Consider the following 16,577-nt stretch of genomic DNA (forward strand, 5'->3'; position numbering starts at 1 on the left):
TCGTGTGGTAGGTCGTGTGCCCTAACACGGGTATGTAATCGACGAGGCAAAGCCGTGCGCACCAGACACAACCGTGTAATGGCTAGGTAGGCTATGTGCGACACACGAGCTCGATTGATTTAGACCGTGTGGGCCACACGGGCATGTGAGCCCACATGAGTGAGTCATACAGGCATGTGGGGTTCTGGGCCAAGCCGTGTGGAGGCCAAATTGGGCTGTGTGGGCCACACGGGAGAGTGGGCCCCCACAGGCAGACAACATGGGCGTGTGAGCCCATTTTCACTGCTTTGTTGCCAAGGTTTCACGGGTCGCCTAACACGACTATGAACCTACTATAGGGTCGGTAAGCTTACCTAGACACCTAGTTGAATGAAATGGCTATATGACTGATTTATATGTATACATGTTATCGAGCATGATGATGTTTCACTGAACTGATATTGTATGTAGTTTTACCATGTTATAGTTTGTCATAACTATATATTACATTGCATTGGGTTGGGGGTTGATTTTGTTCGGAGGAAGTGTGATGAAAGGCCTCAAGCCTAATTTACTGGCAGCTCAACTGCAAACTACTGTCTAGTGCCACACTCGATACTTCTTGGAGTGTAGGGATGGGTGGGTTGATTATATCCGCACATAGAGTGTAGGGTTGGAAAGAGATGGTCTGTAGAGGCTGGCTGGGTAGGATTTTGTGATTGCATACTTATTACTGCTACTGATACGTTGATGGGCTAAGGCCCCACTGCATGACTGATTCTGTACTGAGATGGGCTATGGCCAAACTGAAATCGATACGATTACTGAAAGGGCTTAGGCCCATACTGTGATCATGTGCATACTCTCTTTGTTTATATAGGGATTACACACTGAGTTACGTAAACTCATCCCTTTAGTTTAATCTGTATAGATAATCCCTAGACCTAACGGATCAATGTAGCGGAGGACCCTATGGTGGCCACACGACACCTTTGACACTGTTTCTTACTTATTTATTATTTTAAAATTTTATTTGGGTATTTCATTGTAAATATGGCCTCTATCGAGTTTTATTTTAGTTTGGGATTTTTATTGGTTATGGTTTATAACTGCTAGTATTAGGATAACCCAGGTTTTCGAAAGAAGCAAACATTTTAACAAAATACTCACAAATATGCAAATCGTTTTAAAAGCTTTCGTATTGAATAAACGCTTTGAAAAATTTCAACTAAATAAATAACACGATTTTAGAATTAATAGGTAATAATAAAAAAGTTTCTAAACAGAAATTGTTTTAAGTAAAATTACAATTTTGAAATACATTACCATGTGGCATCGCCCGATCCAACCATAGCATCCAGGCCCGGTTTGGGGTGTTACAATTCTTCAGCCAACAAAAGCCTTAACAAGACCATCTCTTGGCCAGCCACCTTGAGAAACCCTTAGCGAAGAAGCAACAGGCGGATCAGAGAAACACCTCAGTTAGAAAGATTTGAAAGTCTACAAAATTGAATTAAAGTCTACTGAATTGAATTAGAGTTTATGTAACACCCCAAACTCGGCCCAAAAGTTATTTCCAGATTTGACGTGTCACATGAACTTACGACTTAGTATGCATTCGTTGGTTTAAGTGATTGGAGTAGTCTTTGTAAAAACAGCGGTTGAATGAAAAGCCGATTTATCAATCTTTAGGCTATCCATTTGTTGTACTTGTTGAGTCTTGGAAAATGTTCATTAATTTTGAAAACCCGCGCAGCTTGACACTACCAGTTTCGACATAGTATAAATATATTCAGAAAATAAAACCATAACAGAAAACGAAATTTAAATAGCAGCCTTATTACAACTTAAAACCCAAAATTAAATCAGAATATAAAATAATAAAAATAAACTAACTTAGAAAAACCAACTTTGCAGATGATGTGGCCACTCCGAATCCCTCACAGCTCCAAGCCCACTATGGTTGGGGATTTCCTGCAAAGGGTGAGTTCGGTAAACTCAGTGTGTAACATAACCCAACCATAGCCCAAAACAGATCAAACCTCAGAGTCAAACTTATCTGGGCCTTGGCCCAGTACAGAAATTAGAGTGAAACCCATATGCCCATAGCAGATACAGAACAAATATATCATGAATGCAGAAATCCCAACCCAGATCCATCCATAACACCCCCGTACTAGCCTTACACCATGTGGGGAGACTACTCGACCCACCCACCGCTACACAACACAGAAATTGCAGTGAAGTGGCCAGATATTGTGATGAAGTCACTAGATACAGATATTATGGCTAGGCCACTAGAACATATATATATATGTGGCGAAGCCACCAGATTGTAGCGAGGCTGCCAGATATTGTGACGAAGTCACCAGAACAGACATATGTAGCGAGGCCACCAGATTGCAGCGAGGCTGCCAAAACACTTCCTCCAGCAATATAAACCCATGTCCCACGTAACATAAATAATATGTCATGGCATACGTATACAAAAAAAGAACATCATGCTTTTCAGAAAAAAATAACCTTATGGGTAAAATCGTAATTTTGCATGCATAAGGGTATTTCAGTAATTATTACCTATTGCTAAGGTTTCATGCTCATTCTAACGTTTACCAAGTAATCAGAAGTACTTACCTCGTCTTATTACCAAAGTGGGCCTGTTGGCCCATTGGCCCGTTTTCGGCCCATTAAGCCCAAAAATACCGTTGTGCATGAAAATGCACACTCTACACTCTAATCATCCAAATGCACCATATTCGTTAACAACTGTCTCACGAGCGCTCGCACACTCGTGAGTTCACAAAATACCAACGTTTCGGTATTTCGGCTTTTACCGATTCAGTCTAAGGGAGGGTGTCGTTTACACACCTGGTTGATGACGATTGATGACGATATCTCCCACGCGATAATCCTACAATCGATCACTAACACATTAGACTTACGAATTAACGATAACTAACATAAATCCACGTCAACTAACCTAATCATCACACAAGTTAATAATTTACGCACGAGGGGCAAAATAGTCATTTAAAACCCTAGGGGAAAAATGGTAATTTTACCCCACAAGGGTATCTCGGTAATCCTACCCTACAGGGGTATTTCAGTATTTCTACCCTACAAGGGTATTTCGGTAATTCTATCCTACAAGGGTATTTCGATAATTCTACAACTTATCCACTTGGGCCTACGGATCCATTGGGACCACATGGCCCATTTCAGCCCATCGCGGCCCGAAATAGCCGTCTTATTGCTAGAGTAATGAGAAATATACACCTGTTAGGAGACTGCAGTTAATCCACGCTCCAAACACTCTTAGCTGACGCCCAACCCAAACGAACACGTCACAAAGCGAAAGGGATCAGCTAAGAAGGGTATGCCTACTCTCCTCATGGTTTGCTCTATTTAAAGCCAGCTCTCGATCTATCTACTCTTATGTTAGCTTCCCGATGTGGGCTCCCTCCATCACCAGAGTTTAAAGCCAACACCAACTCTTGTTGTCCCAACATAGCAAAATAATCAACCTTTGCGTGCCAAGGGATTCGAACCAAAGTCCTCTCACATGCCAACTCACGCCACCACCACTAGGCCATCAACTCATTTGTGTCATAAATCCAACACATTAAACTTTAAAGTGCACCTACTTGCTTCCAGATTTATTGAAAAGAAAAACCAAAATATATTGCAAGAGCCAAGACTTGAACCTTGGACCTCTTGCTTACTCTATGGCATCACTTCCTTGTCCCCTAAGTGGCGTCACCTTGCCACTACATCACACTCCTTTTTGTGTCATCTTTTACCCCTTTACTCTTAAAATCCCAAACCCCAATTGCATCACCTGCTCATAAAATTAAAATTCTGAAGACTACCGCGGATTTAACTTAAGTTTGGGCCTTCCAAAGGCCCACTAACCTACTAAAATATATATATTAACTAACCAGAACACACACAAATTTTAAAAATCACAGAAACACAGAAAACCCAAAAATTGGGGCATTACAGTTTATTCTTTCCTCCTTGTTGTTTAATTTAAACATGTTTTTTAAGTGTTCATTGATCTTGCAATCAACAATGATAGCATAATTCTGTTTAGCTAGGATAATTATGTTAATTCAATAATATTTGTTTGATTCATTTTTAACATGTTTCTGCCTCAGTCGATCATATTTTCAATTAAAATCAAGATGTACTTCACACATACATGATTGGATACATTCAGATTAGCTGAGTGATCCTAACCAGATTATGACTAGTAGACACATAAGTGAAAAGTGCAATGCTCAATTTAAATCATTAAACCAAACTAAATTAAAGGTTCATATCATCTTTAGTTATCTTTATTATCTTGTATAGTTTTTAGGTTTATGTGATAAAACTGTTTGAAACTTAATTGTCCCTGTTACCTCGCATAAATACTAAGAAACCCTTAGTTTAATATGATCAATAAAATGCATGTTTCACAAAGTAAAAGATCTGAAATGACTTAATTTGGTTTCTAAACTCATGAAAGATCGAGTTACCATGGAATGTTTTCTGAACACTATTAAATTATCCTATCGTATACATGTTATTGATTGTTGAAGTTTTGTTTCTGTTGCTAAAATCCATTCATACATTTAGATTTTTTTGCATACTTGTTTAAAATTGCATTAGGGACCAATTTTGGATATACTTAAATTAATCTAGTTAAATCATCATAACTCAAATTATTTTATATTTATACCAAATTGTGAATTTATAATTTTGCAAATAATTGATTAACACATAGTCCTTGTGGAGACGATAAACTCATTTTACTTACTTATTACTTGAACGACTGTATACACTTGCAGAAAAATCCTGTTATAAGTTTTTGGCATCGTTGCCAGAGACTGTTTCCTTAATCATTCTTTGTAAATTTTCTTTATTTTTTGGCTTTTCTATAATATCTAACATTAGTAATTTATTATTTATCTGTGATTTATTTATTAGGTGTTTTTGAAATTGAGTGGACATTTAGACATAAAAGAAGTGAGAGATTTGCTCAAAGACAAGCCGAGATGGACCTTGGTAATCAAAATTATTGACAAGGTAATGGAGGCAACCATGTGCACAACTGAATCCTTATTGTTGATGATAAGGATCGTGCCATCAGACAATACGTTGTGCCACTCTTCAATAAGTTAAATCTAGGAATTAGGAGGCTAGATATCGAGGCACCCCAATTCGAATTGAAACCAGTGATGTTTCAAATGCTCCAAATGGTAGGCCAGTCTAGTGGTATGCCCACAGAAGATCCACATCTTCACCTAGGATTATTCATGGAGGTTAGTGATTCATTTAAGATAGCCAGTGTGACTGAAAATGCATTAAGGTTGAAGTTGTTTCCATACTCATTGTGAGATTGAGCATGGGCACGGCTGAATTCGTTGCCACCAAGTTCAATATCTACATAGAAAGAATTAGGAGAAAGGCTTTTGGTAAAGTATTTTCCACCGAGTAAGAACACGAAGTTGCAAAATGAGATAACTAATTTTCAATAACTGGATGACGAGTCCTTATACAAGGCGTGGGAAAGATTCAAGGAATTGCTGGGTAAGTGTCCTCATTATGAGATTCCTTATTGTATCCAATTAGAGACATTTTATAACGGACTCAACGCACATACAAGATTGATGGTAGATGCTTCTACGAATGGTGCGATTTTGTCTAAGTCTTATAAGGAGGCTTACGAGATCATCAAAAGGATTGCTAGCAATAACTACCAATGGCTGACAAATCGAACAATTTCAGGAAGAAGAGTAGTCAGAGTTTATGAAGTCGATGCTATCACTTCACTCTCTACTAAAGTATCCTTTATATCCTTTATCCTAAAAAATTTACCAATAATAATTCTAATAATTTTGTAGCTCAACCACCAAGTCAGTATGATGCAATTTCCTATATATACTGTGGGGATAGTCATTCTTCTAAGAATTTCCCTTCAAACCTCGAATTTGCGTATTATGTAAGGAATAGGTATCAAAACATAAGTGGACAAGGACTATAGTCCAAATTCTACAATCCTTCGTAGTGTAATCACCCAAACTTTTCCTGGTGCAACCAAGGAAATGGCCCAAACACTTATATGTAGTGTAGACCCAACCAATCTCAAGGGTTTAGTCAACAAGCCCCAAAGCCTCCTCAAGATGAATCATCAAATAGTTTAGAAGACTTATTGAAGGCATACATTGTGAAAAATAACGCTTTGATCCAAAGTCAAGTAGCAACACTAAAAAATATGGAGAACTAGATGGCCCAGTTAGCTACTAAGCTTCGTAGTATACCACAAGGAGCCTTGCTGAGCGATATGAAAAATCCAAGGAATTTTGGTAAGGAACACTGCAAGGTAGTTGCATTACGAAGTGGTAAGATTTTGGAACCCAAGGAGGTTATGATTGAAGGTGAGCCTACTAAAAAGGAGGAAAGTCATCCAATAGTTGAAGTTCCTACACCAGAAAAGTCGGATGCTAAAAATTCTGTCGAGGTAAATCCTAGACTAGTGAATTCTGAAAAGCTAACACCTTCTTTTGCAGATTTGCCTCTTTAAAAAAAGTTATCCATTTCTGTCTAAAGTTCCATATCCTCAAAGAATTCAGTAGCATAAGTAGAACCATGAGGTACAATTCAAGATGTTCTTGTATTTTCTAAAGAAACTGCACATTAACATCCCGTTGGTGGAGGCTTTAGAGAAAATGCCCAACTACGTTAAGTTTATGAAGGATATTTTGTCCAAGAAGAAAGGAATTAGTGAGTATGAGACTGTTGCTTTGACGAATGAGTGCAGTGTGTTCTTACAGAATAAGCTTCCTCCGAAATTGAAAGACCCTGGAAGCTTTACGATACCCTATAACATTGGAGAATCTCACTGCGGTGAAGCTTTGTATGACCTCGAAGAAAGCATAATCTTGATGCCCAAATTTATTTTCAAACTGTTGGGAATAAGTGAAGTAAGACCCATTACTGTGACACTTCAACTTGTGGATCAATCTTTAGCATATCCCGAAGGAAAGATTGAGGATGTTTTGGTAAGAGTTGATAAGTTTATTTTTCCTGCTAACTTTGTTGTGTTAGACTTTGAAGCAGATAAGGAAGTTCTGATCATCCTAGGGAGACCTTTTCTAGCCACGGGAAGAAGGTTGATAGATGTGAAAAAAGGAGAACTCACAATGAGAGCCACCTTTAACATTTAACATTCTGAAGGCCATGAAATTTACCGGTCTGATAGTGGAATTGTAACAGCCCGATTTTTGGCCTAGTTGAAACAATGGTTTTGAGACCATAAATTTGACGTAAGAAAATTTATTTTTATTATATTTTTATGGTCTAAGATTTCACGAAATGATTTTATGATAATTTCATTTGAAAATTTTGACGTTTGGGCACCGAATATAGTCAAAAGGACTAAATCGTAAAAAGTGCAAAAGTTGAGTTCTACATGCTAAAAGTGTCCAATTGTTATGAAATTTTAAATTGGAGGTCCTTATATGGTAATTACACCATTGGTTAATTTTTTGACAAAAATGGACAAGAAATAGGTGAAATAAAACTTTTTTAAGTCAGGGGCATTTTGGTCATTTAGTAATTAAAATGAATTAAAAACAAAATTAAAAGCGAATTTTTTTCCATCTTCAAGCTATGGCCAAAACTTGCATGGAGAAACCATGGCTAGGATTTTTCAAGCTTTCAATTCGTTCTAGCCCCGTTTTTAATGATTTTTACATATTTCCAATCCCCGTAATAAGATCTATCTATTTCTACCCTTTATTTCAGCTAGGGTTGATGTTTAAAAATTTACCCATGTGCTGCATGCGTGTATTTTGATTTTTAAGGGAGGAATATGAATGTTTGTTGTGTGTTAAATGACTTTTGCTAAGTAGTTTTCGGTGAAAACACTAAAAAGGACTAATTTGTAAAAGTTATAAAATTTATCATAAAAGTGTGATTTAGTGGAAACTTTGGTCTGCTATAGTTATGTAAATTATTTGGATAGGCTTAAAGAATAAAGAAATTGAATGAAAATCATTTTACGAGCCTAGGGGCAAAAGTGTAAATACATGAAACTTTAGGGGCAGAAATGTAACTTGGCCATAATGTGATTTTTGGATTAAATTGAATAGCATGACTAATAAATAAGCTAAATGTTATATTATAGATCAAGGAAAATGAGATTTAGACCTAGAACTAGGGGAAAATGAGTATTTGACGGTCAGGTCTCTTTTCGTCATTTTTAGTATCGAGGTAAGTTTGTATGAAAATAATGCAACATGTTATTATTATATGTTTAATGCTTAAATATTGAATGAAATGTATATGTATATGTAGTTGTATTTATGAAATTGATTCATGATGTCTCAATGACAACTCAACAAAAGTTGGTGTCTCAAAAATCCCGGTTGAACCCTAAGAATAGCTAAGATACGAATAGCATGACATGTGAGTGTTGAGATCCCGTATAAGACCATATCTGGGATATAGCATCGACATCGAAATGAGATCCTGTGTAAGACCATATTTTGGATATGACATCGGCATCAGTATGAGATCCCATGTAAGACCATAGCTGGGATATGGCATTGGCATCGATATGAGGTCCCGTATAAGACCATGTCGGGACATGGCATCAGCACCCTTATGAGACTTCGTGTAAGACCATAGCTGGGCTATTGGCATCAATGTGAGATCCCATGAAATACCACGTGTTGGACATGAGATTCGCATCTTTTCATGTGTATGAGATTTCCTAGTATCCTTTAATATTTCAAGTGGTTCAACGGGTAATTCAAAAATTATATCAAAGTTGTGATAATATATGATTACGTTACGAAGTGGTACAGGTATGTACACAAAACTCATGAGAAATGATTTCGGTTTATGATACACCTTTGGTGAGGATGCAAATAAGTAAGTCATGCTTATGAGATTGAAATTGTGATGACCTTGTGATTACGGTTATAGGCTTGTGATGTATAAAAAATGTATTTTTACCATGACGATGGAAATGATTTGTAAAGGTGTTATAAACTTGGTATCATCACTTTACACTAAAACAGCTTTGGACAGTAGCAGCAGTCCGATTTTGAAAATCCCTCAAAAATTATTGAAATTGAGTTGGAGGTTAAATAAAATATGAAATTAAATCTTATAGAGTCTAGTTTCAAATAGAGGAAACGGTGTAAGAAAACAATTTCATATTATGAGATATTAAAATTTTGTGAGATAGGGTTGGAGTGATTTTGGGGTCTCCTGTCTTAACTTTGGAAAATCATTAAAAATTGTACGAAAATAATTATTGATTAGAATTTGTATGACTAAAATTATTAATGAGTCTATTTTCAAGAGAAATAGATGGGAACATCATCCAAATCCCATACTAAAAGATAATTAATTTTTAGTAAAGAAAGGTAAAAGCTATCAAACAGCAGAATAGGGGTAACTTTGAAGAATAAACTGTACTTATTGGATAATCCATAAATTCTAAAAATTTTATAGTAGAAAGATATATGAGTCTAGTTTCAAATTATTTTAACATATCTTAATTTATAATTCTATAGCTCAAGATATTAATGATTTAGTGACTATGATGCGAGTAAACTACTTGACATGTACATAAGTAAAAAAGTGCAATTATGATTGTTTTACCTTGAGATAATGATGAGAGAATTGGTAGAAGCATGTTAATAAATTGTTTATTATTTTCATACGGACTTACTAAGCTATATAGCTTACCCCCTCCTTTTGATTTCTTTAGTGTTGCCAGGTTAGCTCGTGGTTGGAGATCGTCGGAGGGAGGATCACACTATCAAATTATCAATTTTGGGGTGTCGATAAACCTTAAGTGTTTTCAAGTGAGTGGCATGTATAGAGACTTAATCCTTTGTGTTATGTGTTTAATGGTTTGGCCAAATGTATTGGCTTATAATGATTCAAGTGTATATAGCCATGAGGTGTGGCTTATATTAGTTATGGGTTTGTAAACCTATCTATCCATGTGCAATGTACTAGCACCTTGAAATGTGACCATGTGCTTATATGTACCGAGATTCTGTTTGATATGGTTATACTTGTTTGCTATAATGAAGTTGAAGTTATTCAATATGATGATAACCATGGTATAAAAGTATAAGTGGTATTATAATAGACAAGGCCAAATGAGTATGAGAAACACAAGTATGATGATATGCAAATGTTATGTTTGTAACTTAATTGAGGTTGTTTAATCTTTAATTGGATACCATGTTCTATGCATTTGATGTTGTATAAGTGTGTGAGGGATTAAGGTTGACCAAGGCTTGGAAAATAGCCTAAGTGTTGGCCACACGGACAGAGACACGGCCGTGTGTCTCAGTCGTGTAGAAGACACGACCTAGCACACGGGGGTGTGTCTTGGCAGTGTGACCTTAAAATATTACTGACGTCATAAACAGATAGTTACACGGGCTGAGGACATAGGCGTGTTCGAGCCACACGGTGAGTGTGACCATACGGCCTACCTACATGGGCGTATGACTCTCCAAAACTAAAAAATTTTCTAAGTGTTATAAAAAGTTTGTAAATTCTCGGTTTACCGATGTATGTTTTGGGCCTCATAAGCTCGTATAAGGGACATTATGAATATGAATAAATGTTTTTAATTTGAACAAAATTTTTTATGACCCGATTTTACATAGTTGTGTACGTTTAAGTCCGGTAATGTCTCATACCTTGTCCTGGCCTCGGACTCCAGTAAGGGGAGTCACATTTAGTGGTATTAGAGCTATGGTTTAGTCGATTCTCAGACTAACCTAGCATAATGTGAGAGTCTATCTATACATGCGAAATAATCTGTGATAGTGTGATGTCTCCCGACGCGGATGAGATCTATCTCGCTTAGACAAAGATACTTTACAATCGAGCTACATCTGACTATGTTGATATTGATACTAAAGTGAGTAAAGTACACTTATAATGAATTGAGGCTTATAAAGGTATGAATAAAGGTTTATGATGTGTATGCGATGATGTACGAGATAAAAGTTTATGTTATGGTCAGCTCATCCATGTTTGTTTGGCATTCAGATGATGCCATGTGCCTTGCTTGTTTGATTACGTGAATATAATAAGTAAAGTTACTCAAAAATTGACGAAATGTGTATTTATGTACACTTGTTTGAATAACTGCAACCAGTAAGTTTGTGTAACATAAATACGTATGTTAATTTTCCTAAGGTGAAATATATGATTAGGATGATGTTATGTTAATGATGAATGCAAAGTCATATGTGTGTACTTATGAGAGTCAAGTTAGAGGCTTTATGACCTCACCCCCTTACCAGTGTTGCTCTATGACGAATATTCATGAGAATTATATTGAATAAGTTCACAAGTATGAAACTAAAGAGTTAGTGGTGAAATAATTGGTAATGCATATAGAGATTAGAATAGTTTGGAAAATGAATACAATTTTGGAAGAAATATTGGAATGTTTTAAAGATTCTACACATCATGTAAGGTCATGGATAAAGAAGAAAATTTGCCTTGGCTATTCGATTCAATTGGGTATAAAGTCTAAAGATATGTTGCTGAAATTCCTCCTGAATTGGTTTTCGTTAATAAATGCAATACTATGGGGTTCATAATAATAGAATTAGTTAGAGAAATGAAAATTGAGTTGTAAGGATGTTTGTGTGTAATAGTTGTGATTGAGTAAATTATGATGACTTTTCCGGGTGTTCCATATATTCAATTATCCTCAAGAGGTTTCTTTCCAATGAAAATATTATTGTATGAGTATGTTGACTAACTATAATGTCAAATGAAAGCACTGTGAGTCTGTTTGAATTACAATCGACATTTTCTTATCCCTCTGGGATTTTATTCTATTATGTTGGGGAAAAGACGATGGTAAAAATTTATATGAGGTTATTTTTCTGTTTCTACTGGATGACGCTTTGTTTTACGTGTGTATATGGAAAATATATTATCTCTGTTACAAAGGACGTCCAGAGCTGATAAACAATGTTTTTCTTCTTTTTTTTATGGGGTATCATCCTAATCTTTATAATTATTTCCTTATGCATTATGTTCTCGGATTTTTGTTATGATATCATATTTGGGTTTTCTTATAGTTTTTATTGTGTAAATTATCAGACATGGCTCATCTTTGAAGTATGTTATTTAGTTTGTGATGACTATGTTTATTATGATTATATTCCTAGATTTGACAATAGAAATGAGGTGATTTTGGTGTTTGGATTTCTCTGATTTTTGTGGAAGGAATTGCCTTTGGCAAAGGTATAAATAATGAGAGCACAAGCTCAAAATTATATGATGGATCTCTTCCCTCGGGTAAGCCTGACTAAAGTTAATGAGTTAAATCAGATATTCTGTTTCCTTGAGTCAATATGGTTGCAAGATTTTCGATTAACATGTTAAGAGAAATTTGAAAGACTGTGTGTATGAGTTTCTTTATCAGCATGAAGAAAAGAGTATTTTGATTTGTGGATTGAACAAAACAGGCATATAAATTATATTTTATGAGATATTTAAACTTTTGTGAAACAGGGCCAGAGTGATTTCTAGATCCCCTGTTCTGAATTTAAAAATTCATAATAAATTTTAAAAAAATAATTATAAGTTTTTCTTTATATGTACAGATTCCTTATTGAGTCTAGTTTTAAGAAAAATAAACCTCGTAGTCATTGAAATTCTGTATAGAGAGATATCTGATTCGTAATACACAGATGTCAGAGCAGTCAAACCCTGAAATAGGGGAGACTTTAACTTATAAACTGTACTAATTGGCCCAACCACAAATTCTAGAAAAGAATTAGTAAATAGATATATGAGTCTAGATTTAGGGAAAATTTACAGATCTTGATTTCGAGTTTCGTAACTCGAGATATGATTTTTCTTGTAACTATGACGCGGGTAGTTAGAAAGCTGTGAATGTAGAAACAAATGATTTGAAGTTCTTAATTTGATAAATTATGTTCGGTAACCCCTCAAGCTCGACTCTGGCGACGGTTTCGAGTGTGGGGGCGTTACATTTAGTGGTATTAGAGCAGGTTTAGTCAGTTCTTGGACTACGTGTTGTATGTACGGATTTTTCTATACATGCCATATGTATGAATTGTGATAGTGTGACGACTTCTGACCTTTTTAAATGAATTTTTATATAGTAAATGGATCCCGATCCGGCTGTGGCAGATGAAGTAGAGAGTAATGCGCCAGCTCCGGCTGAAGGGGCAGTGCCGACTGAAAACCCACCTCCTACTGTTGGTCAGGGAGGAGGAGAAAGGGATCGAGAAGCCTTTCTCCAAATGATGAGTGCATGGTACACTGAGTTCGTTCGTACGAACCCAAATGTACGACCTCCCCCACCTCCCCCAATTCCTCAACCTATGCCTCCGATGCCTCAGGGAGTGGATATGATAAAATTTCACAAAACCCCCGTTGACAGAATTCGTAAACAAGGGGCTGAAGAATTTAGAGCAAATATTGATGATGATGCAGAGAAAGCAGAGTTCTGGCTTGAAAATTCTATCCGGGTATTTGATGAATTATCTTGTACACCTGAAGAATGTTTGAAATGTGCTACATCTTTGTTGAGAGATTCAGCCTATAATTGGTGGAAGACTTTGATTTTAGTGGTACCGAAAGAGAGGGTAACCTGGGAATTCTTTCAAGAAGAGTTTCGGAAGAAATATATTAGTGAATGATTTATTGATCAGAAATGTAAAGAGTTTCTTGAGCTGAAGCAAGGTAATATGACAGTCTCAGAATATGAAAGAGAGTTTGTTCGAGTAAGTAAGTATGCCAGGGAATATGTTCCTACAGAAGCCAAGATGTGCCGACGATTTGAAGACGGGCTTAACGAAGACATTAAGGTATATGTTGGGATCCTTGAACTAAAAGAAATGGTGGTACTTGTCGATCGAGCTTGCAAGGCTGAAGAATTACTGAAGGAAAAGAAAAAGGTAGAATCTGAAACACGAAATTGGAAGAAAAGACCAATGAGTAATGAACCCTCACAGCAAACCGGAAAGTCAAGAAATATGAATCCTCGTTCCCAAGTTTCAGCTGGGCAATCATATGGAAATTTTAAGAAGCGAAATGTGGGTCCTAAATCCCAGACTACTTCTGCGGCTAGTGTGGGAAATACGAGATTTGTTAAACCCGAGTGCCAGCGGTGTGGTAGAAATCATTTTGGTCCGTGCAGAGCAAATGAATGTTTTCGATGTGGTTCTCCGGATCATTTTATTAGAGACTGCCCAGAGAGAGCTGAGAAAGAAAAATTTCAGAATGTAAAATCTAGTGGTGCAGACTCGAGGGGAAGGTATCCGAGAAAAGCTGGAAGTGAAACAAGTAGTAAGAATGTAGCCAGAGATGCAACAGTTAGATCTGAAGGAAGAGCTCCAGCTAGAACTTATGCTATTAAAGCGCGTGAAGATGCTTCCTCACCCGATGTGATTACCGATACATTTTCTCTTTATGATACTAATGTTATTGCTTTGATTGATCCCGGTTCTACTCATTCATATGTATGCATGAAACTGGTGTCTAGTATGAATATACCTGTTGAGAACACAGAATTTATGATTAGAGTGTCGAACCCGTTAGGCAAATGCATGATAATTGATAAAGTATGCAAGAAATGCCCTTTAATGATTCGGGGTCATTACTTTCCGGCCGACTTGATGTTGTTGCCGTTTGATAAATTTGATGTTATTTTGGGTATGGATTGGTTGACATTGCATGATGCTATAGTAAATTGCAAAGAAAAGGTTATAGAATTAAAATGTGAAAGTGGTGAAATCTTGCGGGTTGAACCAGACAAATCAGAGGAAATATTTAGTATGATTTCTTCGATGTCGGCTCAGAGATATTTGAGAAAGGGTTATGAAGCTTATTTGGCGTATGTAATTAATACAAAAGAAGTTGAAAAGAAAGTTGAATCAGTGCCGGTTGTGTGTGAATTTGCGGACGTATTTCCAGAAGAATTGCCGGGTTTGCCTCCAGTTAGGGAAGTAGAATTTGGTATAGATTTGATATCGGGAACAACTTTGATCTCAATTGCTCCATATAGAATGGCACCAATAGAGTTGAAAGAATTAAAGTCGCAGTTGCAAGAGTTGACTGATAAAGGCTTTGTGAGACCAAGTTTTTCACCTTGGGGTGCTCCCGTGTTATTTGTGAAAAAGAAGGATGGTTCTATGAGATTATGTGTTGATTATCTGCAGTTAAACAAGGTGACAATCAAAAACAAGTATCCATTGCCGAGAATTGATGATTTGTTTGATCAGCTAAAAGGAGCGACAGGGTTTTCAAAGATTGACTTGAGATCTGGGTATTATCAGCTGCGAGTGAAAGAGTCAGATGTGCCTAAAACTGCTTTTAGAACAAGGTATGGTCATGATGAATTTTTAGTTATGCCATTTGGGTTGACAAATGCTCCTGTTGTGTTTATGGACTTAATGAATTGCATATTTTGGCCATACCTGGACAGATTTGTTGTGGTGTTTATAGATGATATTTTAATTTATTCAAAAGATGAGACAGAGCATGCTGAGCATTTGAGGATAGTTTTGCAAACTTTGAGAGATAAGCAGCTGTATGCTAAGTTTAGTAAAAGTGAATTTTGGCTCCGGGAAGTTAGATTTTTGGGTTATATTGTTTCAGGTGATGGTATACGGGTTGATCCTAGTAAAATTTCAGCCATTGTTGATTGGAAACCACCGAAAAATGTAACTGAAGTTAGGAGTTTCTTGGGGCTAGCTGGGTATTATCGGCGGTTCGTAAATGAATTTTCTATAATTGCTGCTCCTATGACTAGACTACTCCGAAAGGATGTTAAATTTGAATGGACGGAAGAATGTCAACAGAGTTTCGAAGAATTGAAAAAGTTATTAACTGAAGCACCAGTGTTGATACAACCCGAATCAGGTAAAGAATTTGTGGTGTATAGTGATGCTTCTCTAAATGGTTTGGGGTGTGTCCTCATGCAAGAAGGAAAAGTGGTGGCTTATGCTTCGAGGCAGTTAAAACCTCATGAGAGGAATTATCCTACTCACGATTTGGAATTGGCTGCGGTGGTGTTTGCTTTGAGGATTTGGCGACATTATTTGTATGGTGAAAAGTGCCGAGTATATACCGATCACAAAAGTCTTAAATACTTGATGTCACAAAAAGACTTGAATTTGAGACAGCGAAGATGGTTAGAGTTATTGAAAGATTATGAGCTTGTTATTGATTATCATCCGGGAACAGCGAATGTGGTTGCCGATGCTTTAAGCAGAAAGTTGTTGTTTGCTTTGAGAGTTATGAACGCTCAGTTGAAAATTTCAGATGACGGTTCGATTCTAGCAGAGTTAAAAGCAAGACCGATGTTTTTACAAGAGATTTCTGAAGCTCAAAAAAATGATCAAGATTTGCTAGCCAAAAGAAAACAGTGTGAAGCTGATACGGGATCAGATTTCAGAATCGGTTCTGATGGTTGTTTGATGTTTAAAAATTGGATTTGTGTACCAAAAAATGATGAGTTGATTCAAAAGATTTTGCATGAAGCACATAATAGTTGTTTGGCGGTTCATCCGGGCAGT

General features: G+C 36.5%; 1 non-coding gene across 1 annotated transcript; it reads right to left on the reverse strand.

Annotated features, from left to right (window-relative positions):
- Window positions 1-5,469: 5,469 nt before the first annotated feature.
- Window positions 5,470-5,575, reverse strand: LOC121228418 (small nucleolar RNA R71). Its single transcript, XR_005925994.1, has one exon. It is a non-coding gene; the product is annotated as a small nucleolar RNA R71 (small nucleolar RNA).
- Between the last annotated feature and the right edge of the window lie 11,002 nt (window positions 5,576-16,577).

This window comes from Gossypium hirsutum, chromosome A04, assembly GCF_007990345.1.
Source record: "Gossypium hirsutum isolate 1008001.06 chromosome A04, Gossypium_hirsutum_v2.1, whole genome shotgun sequence".
Taxonomy (NCBI): Eukaryota; Viridiplantae; Streptophyta; class Magnoliopsida; order Malvales; family Malvaceae; genus Gossypium; species Gossypium hirsutum.